General features: G+C 43.0%; 1 protein-coding gene across 1 annotated transcript in view; it reads right to left on the bottom strand.

Moving 5' to 3' along the window:
- LOC311149239 (plexin-B2-like) overlaps nt 1-12,258 on the bottom strand; it is a 209,705-nt gene that overhangs the window by 125,051 nt on the left and 72,396 nt on the right. The gene's annotated exons all lie outside the window — the stretch shown is intronic.

Here is a 12,258-nt window from a genome sequence, read left to right as displayed (position 1 = left end):
GTGAGCATAGCCTTGCTACTGAGAAAGGCCGCCATAGGCAGACCTGGCTCTCAAGAGAAGACAGGCTATGTGCACACTGGCCGTAAAATGAGGTGGAAACTGAGCTGTACTTCTTAACCTCCTGCCAAATGTATGACCATATTAGAGACACATATTTCCCTCAGATTACAGAGATCGACAAAGAATTCGAAAACAAACCCAATTTTGATAAACTCCCTTATCTACTGGGTGAAAAACCACAGTGTGCCATCACAGCAGCAAGATTGGTGACCTGTTGCCACAAGAAAAGGGCAACCAGTGAAGAACAAACACCATTGTAAATACAACCCATATTTATGTTTATTTATTTTCCCATTTGTACTTTCACTATTTGCACATTGGTACAACACTGTATATATACATAATATGACATTTGAAATTTCTGAGTGTAATGTTTACTGTTAATATTTATGGTTTATTTCACTTTTGTTTACTATCTACTTCACTTGCTTTGGCAATGTTAACATATGTTTCCCATGCCAATAAAGCCCTTACATTGAAATGTAATTGAATTGAGAGACAGCGAGAGACAGAGAGAGGGTAATCAATTTTATTGAGTGTAAACAGAACATTTTGGTCTCAATGGGTTTTCATTTGGACCCACCACCTCTAGAGCCAAAGATAAACCAGCGCTCCATGCTGAGTAACCCCACCAGTGGTTTACTAACCCAGTAAACTACATACAGCCATCTGAGGCCTAGCTGCTCCTCTAGCATAGCCTACACACATCAGTCAGACAGCTGACAGAACTCATCTCCAGCAGTATGTTTTGAACCGTATAAATGCATGGAGGGAGATTATTTGTGTGGGTGAAAAAAATTATAGATTTGCATAATGGAGAGGGGTGTGCAGGTAGCGTGAAGTTACACCGTGCCACAGACTGGAGGCTCAGCACTCCTCATTTTCAGACATACCGGGTGAGAGGAGCACCCCGCCACTGTTCCCATCCCATAACAGACACAGGCAAGCCACAGGAGCCCCACCAGATCACTATTAAACTGTGACCCAATTAATTTCATCGCCACACTCCAGATTCCAACATGAAGGAACGGTGAGGAGGGAGAGGGGAAGGAGGAAGGTGGGGTGAGAAGAAGGAGAGAGGAAGAAAGAGCGATGAAGAGAGCAACGGAGACATACAGGGACAAAATACAGGGAAAATGCAATTACACGGGCCTGAGTATGACAGCAGTGTGACCGTGGAGACGGTGAGTTTGTCTGCGTTAATGGCCACTTGTTCTCTCTTCTGCCAGGCGGTCTGTTGGGTAGGGGCGAGGGGGACAGACGAGGGGGTTAGGGGGTCCGCCTCCTTGTCTCTCTGCTGATGGAGAATAACATGACTCTGTAGGGACTTTAAAGCAACGGCTCTCCATTTCCTGTACTGATTGCAGCCTAATATAAATATGCGGGCAGCAGGACACACACATTCCGACACACTCCGAGCAAAACTGAACCATTTCTTAAGATTGAAGTGCTTTGTTGAGAAATGATCAAAACACTTCAGTTTGGGGCAAAAGCAATAGATTTTGCTTTTACACTTTTGTTTGTTGTGTCACTTCCAAAATATCTATCCACTCGTCCCTAACCAGGGTCACCAATTATGGGCAATTCCATGTTAACAGAGTGATGCTGAGACTAAGAGTGTTTCTCAAAATGCATACTACCGTGCTCCGAGCACGGGAGGGTCGGAGTATGAGTCCAAATCAAAGTATGCGAAACGGAGCACGGAGGGCACTTCTCAAATGCGTACTCCGTTTGTACATATTTTTAAGCATGCATCGACGCAAGATTCAACGGAAAGTATCTACAGAAATATGACGCAACCGCGTCAAAAACGACGTAACATTTCTTGAAATCAATGGCGGCCATTATTTGTGCTGAAGCGAGAGAAAATAAACTCTGACAGAATTAAATGTTGCCCATTCACATCTCATATGTTGCCTGACTACAACATTTTATCTTGATATATAAATACATACTGTGTTTACCTGCCTACAATACCAACTGTAGTGTGCATAGATCGCAAGCCCATAGTAAGTCAATAGGGCTAATGTTGACAGGCTAGCTACTACTGTTAGCTAGCTAGATACCCACAAATAATTGGTAGCTAGCTACCCATAAATAATTGACATCTACCTTGCAAAACATTCATTTTACGTAATTTTTGCCTGTTAAAATATCTGGTTAGCTAGATTATTATGATTCACATATAGCTAGCTGATAATTATGAAGTAAATTGTAAAAATTGTGCAGATAGATTGTAGATTCCATCATTTCCAATCCCCCATATCTTTTGTAAATATATACACATACAGTGAGGGAAAAAAGTATTTGATCCCTTGCTGATTTTGTAAGTTTGCCCACTGACAAAGACATGATCAGTCTATAATTTTAACGGTAGGTTTATTTGAACAGTGAGAGACAGAATAACAACAACAAAAATCCAGAAAAACGCATGTCAAAAATGTTATTAATTGATTTTAATTTTAATGAGGGAAATAAGTATTTGACCCATCTGCAAAACATGACTTTGTGATTGCCAACAAGGGTTTTGCCACCAAGTACTGAGGTCAGACGTTTCTTGTAGTTGGCCACCAGGTTTGCACACATCTCAGGAGGGATTTGTTCCACTCCTCTTTGCAGATCATCTCCAAGTCATTAAGGTTTCGAGGCTGACGTTTGGCAACTCGAACCTTCAGCTCCCTCCACAGATTTTCTATGGGATTAAGGTCTGGAGACTGGCTAGGCCACTCCAGGACCTTAATGTGCTTCTTCTTGAGCCACTCCTTTGTTGCCTTGGCCGTGTGTTTTGGGTCATTGTCATGCTGGAATACCCATCCATGACCCATTTTCAATGCCCTGGCTGAGGGAAGGAGGTTCTCACCCAAGATTTGACGGTACATGGCCCCGTCCATCTTCCCTTTGATGCAGTGAAGTTGTCCTGTCTCCTTAGCAGAAAAACACCCCCAAAGCATAATGTTTCCACCTCCATGTTTGACGGATGGTGTTCTTGGGGTCATAGGCAGCATTCCTCCTCCTCCAAACACGGCGAGTTGAGTTGATGCCAAAGAGCTCGATTTTGGTCTCATCTGACCACAACACTTTCACCCAGTTCTCCTCTGAATCATTCAGATGTTCATTGGCAAACTTCAGACGGCCCTGTATATGTGCTTTCTTGAGCAGGGGGACCTTGCGGGCGCTGCAGGATTTCAGTCTTTCACGGCGTAATGTGTTACCAATTGTTTTCTTGGTGACTATGGTCCCAGCTGCCTTGAGATCATTGACAAGATCCTCCTGTGTAGTTCTGGGCTGATTCCTCACCGTTCTCATGATCATTGCAACTCCACAAGGTGAGATCTTGCATGGAGCCCCAGGCCGAGGGAGATTGACAGTTATTTTGTGTTTCTTCTATTTGTGAATAATTGCACCAACTTTTGTCACCTTTTCACCAAGCTGCTTGGCGATGGTCTTGTAGCCCATTCCAGCCTTGTATAGGTCTACAATCTTGTCCCTGACATCCTTGGAGAGCTCTTTGATCTTGGCCATGGTGAAGAGTTTGGAATCTGATTGATTGATTGCTTCTGTGGACAGGTGTCTTTTATACAAGTAACAAGCTGAGATTAGGAGCACTCCCTTTAAGAGTGTGCTCCGAATCTCAGCTCGTTACCTGTATAAAAGACATCTGGGAGCCAGAAATCTTTCTGATTGAGAGGGGGTCAAATACTTATTTCACTCATTAAAATGCAAATCAATTTATAACATTTTTGACATGCGTTTTTCTGGATTTTTTTGTTGTTATTCTGTCTCTCACTGTTTAAATAAACCTACCATTAAAATTATAGACTGATCATTTCTTTGTCTGTGGGCAAACGTACAAAATCAGCAGGGGATCAAATCCTTTTTTCTCTCACTGTACATACACACATATCTTTTTAAAATATATTTTCCTTTATTATTTTCCCCTAAACCTACCCACCCCTCTCCTAATTGGAGTAAACGAATGGACAACAAGACTTAGGCTTCTACTTCCAGTTTATACATCCTATTTACATTTTACGGACACAATGCACCTTACAACAGTTATCTTTTGTTTGTTTTTAATCCCATCCTTCAGCTACCATCAACCCCTCCCATCTCCGAAGACCATCCAGCTTGATTTCTACTTTGCCATATATTTTTAACTGTGCTGTTCCGAACCCACATACATTTTACAGACACAGCATATTTTACATTAGTTATCATGTTGTTTATAATCCCACCCTTCAGCTCCACTCAACCCCTCCCATCTATCTGCCAACACCATCCATTTTTGCCATATACTTTTCAACTGTGCTGTGATGTTTCACAAAAGTTCTGAACCTTTCCATTCTCAGTATCTACAGATTGTAAATTAAAGATACTTTTTTTTGCTAAAAGTATTATTATATTATTGATCGACTGACTATGACTTTTCAAATCACCCAGTAGTGATATCTGCAAAGTTAGCTGCAGGTAAATGTTGCACATCAACCATTCCGTTTGCTTTGTGTAGATCTTGTTTCATCTCTATTGTTGCCATTGTCTTGGCTGGAAGAAGGGTCTAAAAACCCTGTTTTCACTTTGTCATTATGGGGTATTGTGTGTAAAATGTAAGAATAAGGCTGTAACGTAACAAAATGTGGGTTCTGACTCTGGTCCAACCCATCAGTTTCTGGAACCAATTTGAACTGCTAGAATATTTTTCTGTTCTAGAAATTGTCGGGGAGGTACTCAGATCAAAACTCATTGCGGAGAAAATTAACGTCCGTGGGCATGGTGTAGCTTTTGGCCGGAGCAAAGAGTTTGGGTAGCCAGGCAAACAACGCTATGCACAAGGACTACTTTTACCAATTTCCACCGAACATTTTACAAAAACACATTTTTATTTAATTTTTTTATTTCACCTTTATTTAACCAGGTAAGCCAGTTGAGAACAAGTTCTCATTTACAACTGCGACCTGGCCAAGATAAAGCAAAGCAGTGCGATAAAAACAACAACACAGAGTTAAATATGGGGTAAACAAAACATACAGCCAATAACACAATAGAAAATCTATATACAGTGTGTGCAAATGTAGTAAGTTATGAAGGCAATAAATAGGCCATAGTGCAAAATAATTACAATTTAGTATTAACACTGGAATGATAGATATACTGGGGTGCAAATGAGCAAAATGAATAACAATATGGGGATGAGGTAGTTGGGTGGGCTAATTACAGATGGGCTGTGTAAAGGTGCAATGATCGGTAAGCTGTTCTGACAACTGATGCTTAAAGTTAGAGAGGGAGATAAGAGTCTCCAGCTTCAGAGATTTTTGCAGTTCGTTCCAGTCATTGGCAGCAGAGAACTGGAAGGAATGGCGGCCAAAGGAGGTGTTGGCTTTGGGGATGACCAGTGAGATATACCTGCTGGAGCGCATACTACGGGTGGGTGTTGCTATGGTGACCAATGAGCTAAGATAAGGCGGGGATTTGCCTAGCAGTGATTTATAGATGACCTGGAGCTAGTGGGTTTGGCGACGAATATGTAGTGAGGGCCAGCCAACGAGAGCGTACAGGTCACAATGGTGGGTAGTATATGGGGCTTTGGTGACAAAACGGATGGCACTGTGATAGACTACATCCAATTTGCTGAGTAGAGTGTTGGAGGCTATTTTGTAAATTACATCGCCAAAGTCAAGGATCGGTAGGATAGTCAGTTTTACGAGGGCATGTTTGGCAGCATGAGTGAAGGAGGCTTTGTTGCGAAATAGGAAGCCGATTCTAGATTTAACTTTGGATTGGAGATGCTTAATGTGAGTCTGGAAGGAGAGTTTACGGTCTAACCAGACACCTAGGTATTTGTAGTTGTCCACATATTCTAAGTCAGACCCGCCGAGAGTAGTGATTCTAGTCGGGCAGGCGGGTGCAAGCAACGTTCGATTGAAGAGCATGCATTTAGTTTTACTTGCGCTTAAGAGCAGTTCGAGGCTACGGAAGGAGGCTGTATGGCATTGAAGCTCGTTTGGAGGTTTGTTAACACAGTGTCCAATGAAGGGCCAGATGTATACAAAATGGTGTCGTCTGCGTAGAGGTGGATCTGAGAGTCACCAGCAGCAAGAGCGACATCATTGATATACACAGAGAATAGAGTCTGCCTGAGAATTGAACCCTGTGGCACCCCCATAGAGACTGCCAGAGGTCCAGACAACAGGCCCTCCGATTTGACACATTGAACTCTATCTGAGAAGTAGTTGGTGAACCAGGCGAGGCAGTCATTTGAGAAACCAAGGCTATTTAGTCTGTCAATAAGAATGCAGTGAAGACGGCTGCACAGTACTGTCTTTTATCGATCGCAGTTATAATATCGTTTAGTACATTGAGCGTGGCTGAGGTGCACCCATGACCAGCTCGGAAACCAGATTGCATAGCGGAGAAGGTACGGTGGGATTCTAAATGGTCGGTGATCTGTTTGTTAACTTTCAAATACTTTCGAAACGCAGGGCAGAATGGATATAGGTCTGTAACAGTTTGGATCTAGAGTGTCACTCCCTTTGAAGAGGGAGATGACAGCGGCAGCTTTCCAATCTCTGGGGATCTCAGACGGGGGGTCATGGGCAAGTTGCAGCGGAGGGTGCAGAGCTGGTGGCCGGGGTAGGGGTAGCCAGGTGGAAAGCATGGCATGCAGTAGAAAAAAAATGCTTGTTGAAATGTTCGATTATCGTAGAGTTATCGGTAGTGACAGTGTTTCCTAGCCTCAGTGCAGTGGGCAGCTGGGAGGAGGTGCTCTTATTCTCCATGGACTTTACAGTGTCCCAAAACTTTTTGGAGTTAATGCTACAGGATGCAAATTTCTGTTTGAAAAAGCTAGCCTTTGCTTTCCTAACTGATTGTGTATATTGGTTCCTGACTTCCCTGAAAAGTTGCATATCGCGGGGGCTGTTCGATGCTAATGCAGTACGCCACAGGATGTTTTTGTGCTGGTCAAGGGCAGTCAAGTCTGGGATGAACCAGGGGCTATATCTGTTATTTTTTTTATGGGGCATGCTTATTTAAGATGGAGAGGAAAGCACTTTTAAAGAACAACCAGGCATCCTCTACCGACGGAATGAGGTCATTATCCATTCAGGATACCCGGCCAGGTCAATTAGAAAGGCCTGATCACTGAAGTGTTTTAGGGAGCGTTTGACAGTGATAAGGGGTGGTCGTTTGACCGCGGACCCATTACGGACGCAGGCAATGAGGCAGTGATCGCTGTGATCCTGGTTAGAAGACAGCAGAGGTGTATTTAGAGGGTAAATTAGTCAGGATGATATCTATGAGGGTGCCCATGTTTACGGATTTAGGGTTGTACCTGGTAGGTTCCTTGATAATTTGTGTGAGATTGAGGGAATCTAGTTTAGATTGTAGGATGGCGGGGTGTTAATCATATCCCAGTTTAGGTCACCAAGCAATACGAACTCTGAGGATAGATGGGGGGCAATCAATTCACATATGGTGTCCAGGAAACAGCTGGGGGCTGAGGGGGGTCTGTAGCAAGCGGCAACAGTGAGATATTTATTTCTGGAAAGGTGGATTTTTAGAAGTAGAAGCTCAAACTGTTTGGGCACAGACCTGGATAGTATGATAGAGCTCTACAGTAGATTGCAACTCCGTCCCCTTTGGCAGTTCTATCTAGACGGAAAATGTTGTAGTTGGGAATGGACATTTCTGAATCTTTGGTGGCCTTCCTAAGCCAGGATTCAGACACTGCTAAATCATCAGGGTTGGTCGAGTGAGCTAACGCAGTGAATAACTCAAACTTAGGGAGGAGGCTTCTGATGTTAACATGCAAGAAACCAAGGCTTTTGCGGTTACAGAAGTCAACAAATGAGAGCGCCTGGGGAGTAGGAGTGATACTGGGGGGTACAGGGCCTGGGTTAACCTCTACATCACCAGAGGAAGAATAGAATAAGGATACGGCTAAAGACTTTAAGAACTGGTCTTCTAGTGCGTTGGGTACAGAGAATAAAAGGGGCAGATTTCCAGGCGTTGTAGAATATATTCAGGGCATTATGTACTGACAAGGATATGGAAGGATATGAGTACAGTGGAGGTAAACCTAAGCGTTGGGTAACGATGAAAGAGATAGCATCACTGGAGGCACCGATTGAGCCGGTCTCCGCGTGTGTGGGGGGTGGGACAAAGGAGCTATCTGAGGCAGTTTGAACAGGACTGAGGGCTCTACAGTGAAAAAGTACAGTAAGAACTAACCGAAACAGCAATATGCATACTGACATGGGAGAGAGGCATAAAGCAATCACAGGTGTTATTTGAGAGAGCTAAGACAACAGCTGGTGATGGAGACGAAAGGTTGAGCTGCGGCTAAACAGATAAACAGGATGGGGTACCGTATAAAGGAACAGTCCAGCAGGCATCAGCTGTGTAGCTGAGTGATCATAAGGTCCAGTGAACAGCAATAGGTGAGTCCGGGAGCAGTTCAGTGGCTGCTATGACACAGGCGAGCAGGAGGCACGGCTGTTGATTGCGTGTGCTAGCGGGCCGGGACTAGCAGATGGATCTTTGTGGTCGTCGCAACGGGAAGCTTTACTTTAGTTCATTTAGTAAATATTTTCTTAACTCTATTTTCTTAAAACTGCATTGTTGGTTAAGGGATTGTAAGTAAGCATTTCACGGTAAGGTCTACACCTGTTGTATTCGGCGCATGTGACAAATAACATTTGATTTGATGAACAGTGCAGATGCAAAAGTGCAGAATGTGTAGATGCAAATGGAGGGAAAGAAGGCACACAAGCGAGACAGAGAGGATCGAGAGGAACTAGAGAGGACACGAGGAACCAGAGAGGACACGCATCACGTTCCATTCAGAATACCTAGGATTCCTCATCTGGTTGTTTCACATAACTCTCATGCAAACAGGGCCTTGACTGCCCAGGAGAGCATAAAAAACTACACCCCTGCACACAAAAACTACACCTCTGCACACAAAAACGACACCCCTGCACACAAAAACTACACCCCTGCACCCAAAAATTACACCCCTGCACACAGAAATTACACCCCTGCACACAAAAACTACACCCATGCACACAAAGCCAGCCTATCTTTTTAAGCATGACTATAAGGGTGGAGGTTGAAGGGGGGGGGGGGGGGACATTCCCATAGGACATTCCTGAGGAAGCTTGGTTTGCCCTTCTCCTCTCCTGCTGAGCACGATGAAGACGATAGACCATCTGCATTAGCTCCCCAGGAGATAGAGTTCTGGTGATGTACACGACTCAATCTGTGAGCAACAGCAGTGGAGATCAGACACAATACAACCCAGCGCCATTGACCACCGCCAAGGAGACATGGTTACCGTCGCAGAGCGGCGAGAAGCTCTTAGCTCTGCCCTATCTAATGGGCTGTAATATTATTTTTCACCATGTTCCAGCTCTCTTTACAACCTCAAACATAACTCTGTCACGAAGCACAATAAAAAAAAAAGATATATGGACAAAAAAATGTGCTTTTCTTTCGAAAACAAGGAACTTTCTAAGTGACCCCAAACTTTTCAATGGTAGTGTGTGTATATGTATGGATATATATATATATATACAGTGGGGAGAACAAGTATTTGATACACTGACGATTTTGCAGGTTTTCCTACTTACAAAGCATGTAGAGGTCTGTAATTTTAATCATAGGTACACTTCAACTGTGAGAGACGGAATCTAAAACAAAAATCCAGAAAATCACATTGTATGGTTTTTAAGTAAATAATTTGCATTTTATTGCATGACATAAGTATTTGATACATCAGAAAAGCAGAACTTAATATTTGGTACAGAAACCTTTGTTTACAATTACAGAGATCATACGTTTCCTGTAGGTCTTGACCAGGTTTGCACACACTGCATCAGGGATTTTGGCCCACTCCTCCATACAGACCTTCTACAGATCCTTCAGGTTTCAGGGCTGTCGCTGGGCAATACGGACTTTCAGCTCCCTCCAAAGATTTTCTATTGGGTTCAGGTCTGGAGACTGGCTAGGCCACTCCAGGACCTTGAGATGCTTCTTACGGAGCCACTCCTTAGTTGCCCTGGCTGTGTGTTTCGGGTCACTGTCATGCTGGAAGACCCAGCCACGACCCATCTTCAATGCTCTTACTGAGGGAAGGAGGTTGTTGGCCAAGATCTCGCGATACATGGCCCCATCCATCCTCCCCTCAATACGGTGCAGTCGTCCTGTCCACTTTGCAGAAAAGCATCCCCAAAGAATGATGTTTCCATCTCCATGCTTCACGGTTGGGATGGTGTTCTTGGGGTTGTACTCATCCTTCTTCTTCCTCCAAACACGGCGAGTGGAGTTTAGACCAAAAAGCTCTATTTTTGTCTCATCAGACCACATGACCTTCTCCCATTCCTCCTCTGGATCATCCAGATGGTCATTGGCAAACTTCAGATGGGCCTGGACATGAGCTGGCTTGAGCAGGGGGACCTTGCGTGCGCTGCAGGATTTTAATCCATGACGGCGTAGTGTGTTTCTAATGGTTTTCTTTGAGACTGTGGTCCCAGCTCTCTTCAGGTCATTGACCAGGTCCTGCCGTGTAGTTCTGGGCTGATCCCTCACCTTCCTCATGATCATTGATGCCCCACGAGGTGAGATCTTGCATGGAGATATTCCATAAAAAAAATCAGCCGTTTCCAGCTACAATAGCCATTTACAACATTAACAATGTCTACACTGTATTTCTGATCAATTTGATGTTATTTTAATGGACAAAAAAATTGCATTTCTAAGTGACCCCAAACTTTTGAACAGTAGTGTATATAGTGGGGTCCAAAATTATTGACACCCTTAACAAAATGAGCAATAATGGCTGTATAAAATAATAATTCAAATGCTGAGCTATATTGTATGCTGAAATGAATTGGGAAATTATATTATTTTATACTAATACAATTGCTCAGAGCAACAGATTTTGTTTAACAAGTAATAATATTTTTCTCAAAATGGTAAGGGTAAAAATGATTGACATCCATAAAGATTCTTAAAAAGAAAGTAGTCCAAAGTTTAGTATTTGGTCCCATATTCTTAGCACGCAATGACTACTTTAACCTTGTGACTCTACAAACTTGGATGCATTTGCAGTTCGTTTTGGTTGTGTTTCAGATTGTTTTGCTTGATGTTGCATGCTAGGAATATGGGACCAAATACTAAACTTTGGACTACTTTATTTATAAGAATCTTTAGGGGCATCAATCATTTTGACGCCTACTTTTTCCAGAAAAAACGATTACTTGTTTAACAAAATAATTTTCTCTGAGCAATTGTATTAGTATAAAATAATATAATTTCCCAATTTGTTGGAGCATACATTATAGGTCAGAATTTGAATTATTTATTTTATACAGTCATTATTGATAATCTTTATCAAGGGTGTCAAAAATGTCATCCCCACTGTATTTCTTTATTACCCGCCTGCTCCATATCACTGTATCTGCTCCTATACAAAGGAAAGTAATATCAGTAGGGCTCTGACCCTCTAGCCTCGTTGAGAGCAGCAGACACAGACTATTATTACCTTGAGCTGTCGCATGTTCCCCTGTGCCATTCACTCAGGGCCTAATGGATGTTTTATTATAATCAAATGAATACAATATCTTCCCATAAATAGAAAGTCCTTTTCTCTGCCTGCAATATGGTTGGATGTCCATCACGCTTGAGTGCAGAGGTGCCACATGTTTAATTCAAAGCCAATGCAATTTACACACACTGCCCAGCGAAACAGACAATAGTTTTTGTCCTCCCTCCACCAATCTTACCTTCAACGGTCCCCGTTTACAAAACCATTTAGGTCTGTAGGAACAGACTGTATTGCATAACATTCACTGTATCTGAGAGAACTGGGGTATAAAAAGAGGGTAGCAATTATGTACTGTAGGGCACTCAGAGGTAAAGAAATTGACTAAACTCATTGGAAAGCAGTCCCCTATATACATGAGGTCTGGACATCACATCTATCTATGTGGATCTAACAATTAGTGAATTGGGGGCGGGGTTGAGAAGAGAAGAGGGAATCCAATCTCTCACACAGAGGAGCAGAGAAAGGCAGGCAGATACACTATGGTCCCAAAATAACCCTGGAGGTGTCCATGAATGAAATGACAGGATTACAGGGGTATCAGAAAACCCGCTGAGATGGTTGGTAATGCTGTTTATGGAGAGGCATCACCGCTAGCA

Source organism: Coregonus lavaretus (genome assembly GCF_964263955.1).
Source record: "Coregonus lavaretus genome assembly, chromosome: 21".
Taxonomy (NCBI): Eukaryota; Metazoa; Chordata; class Actinopteri; order Salmoniformes; family Salmonidae; genus Coregonus; species Coregonus lavaretus.
This window is presented reverse-complemented; position numbering and strand designations above follow the sequence as displayed.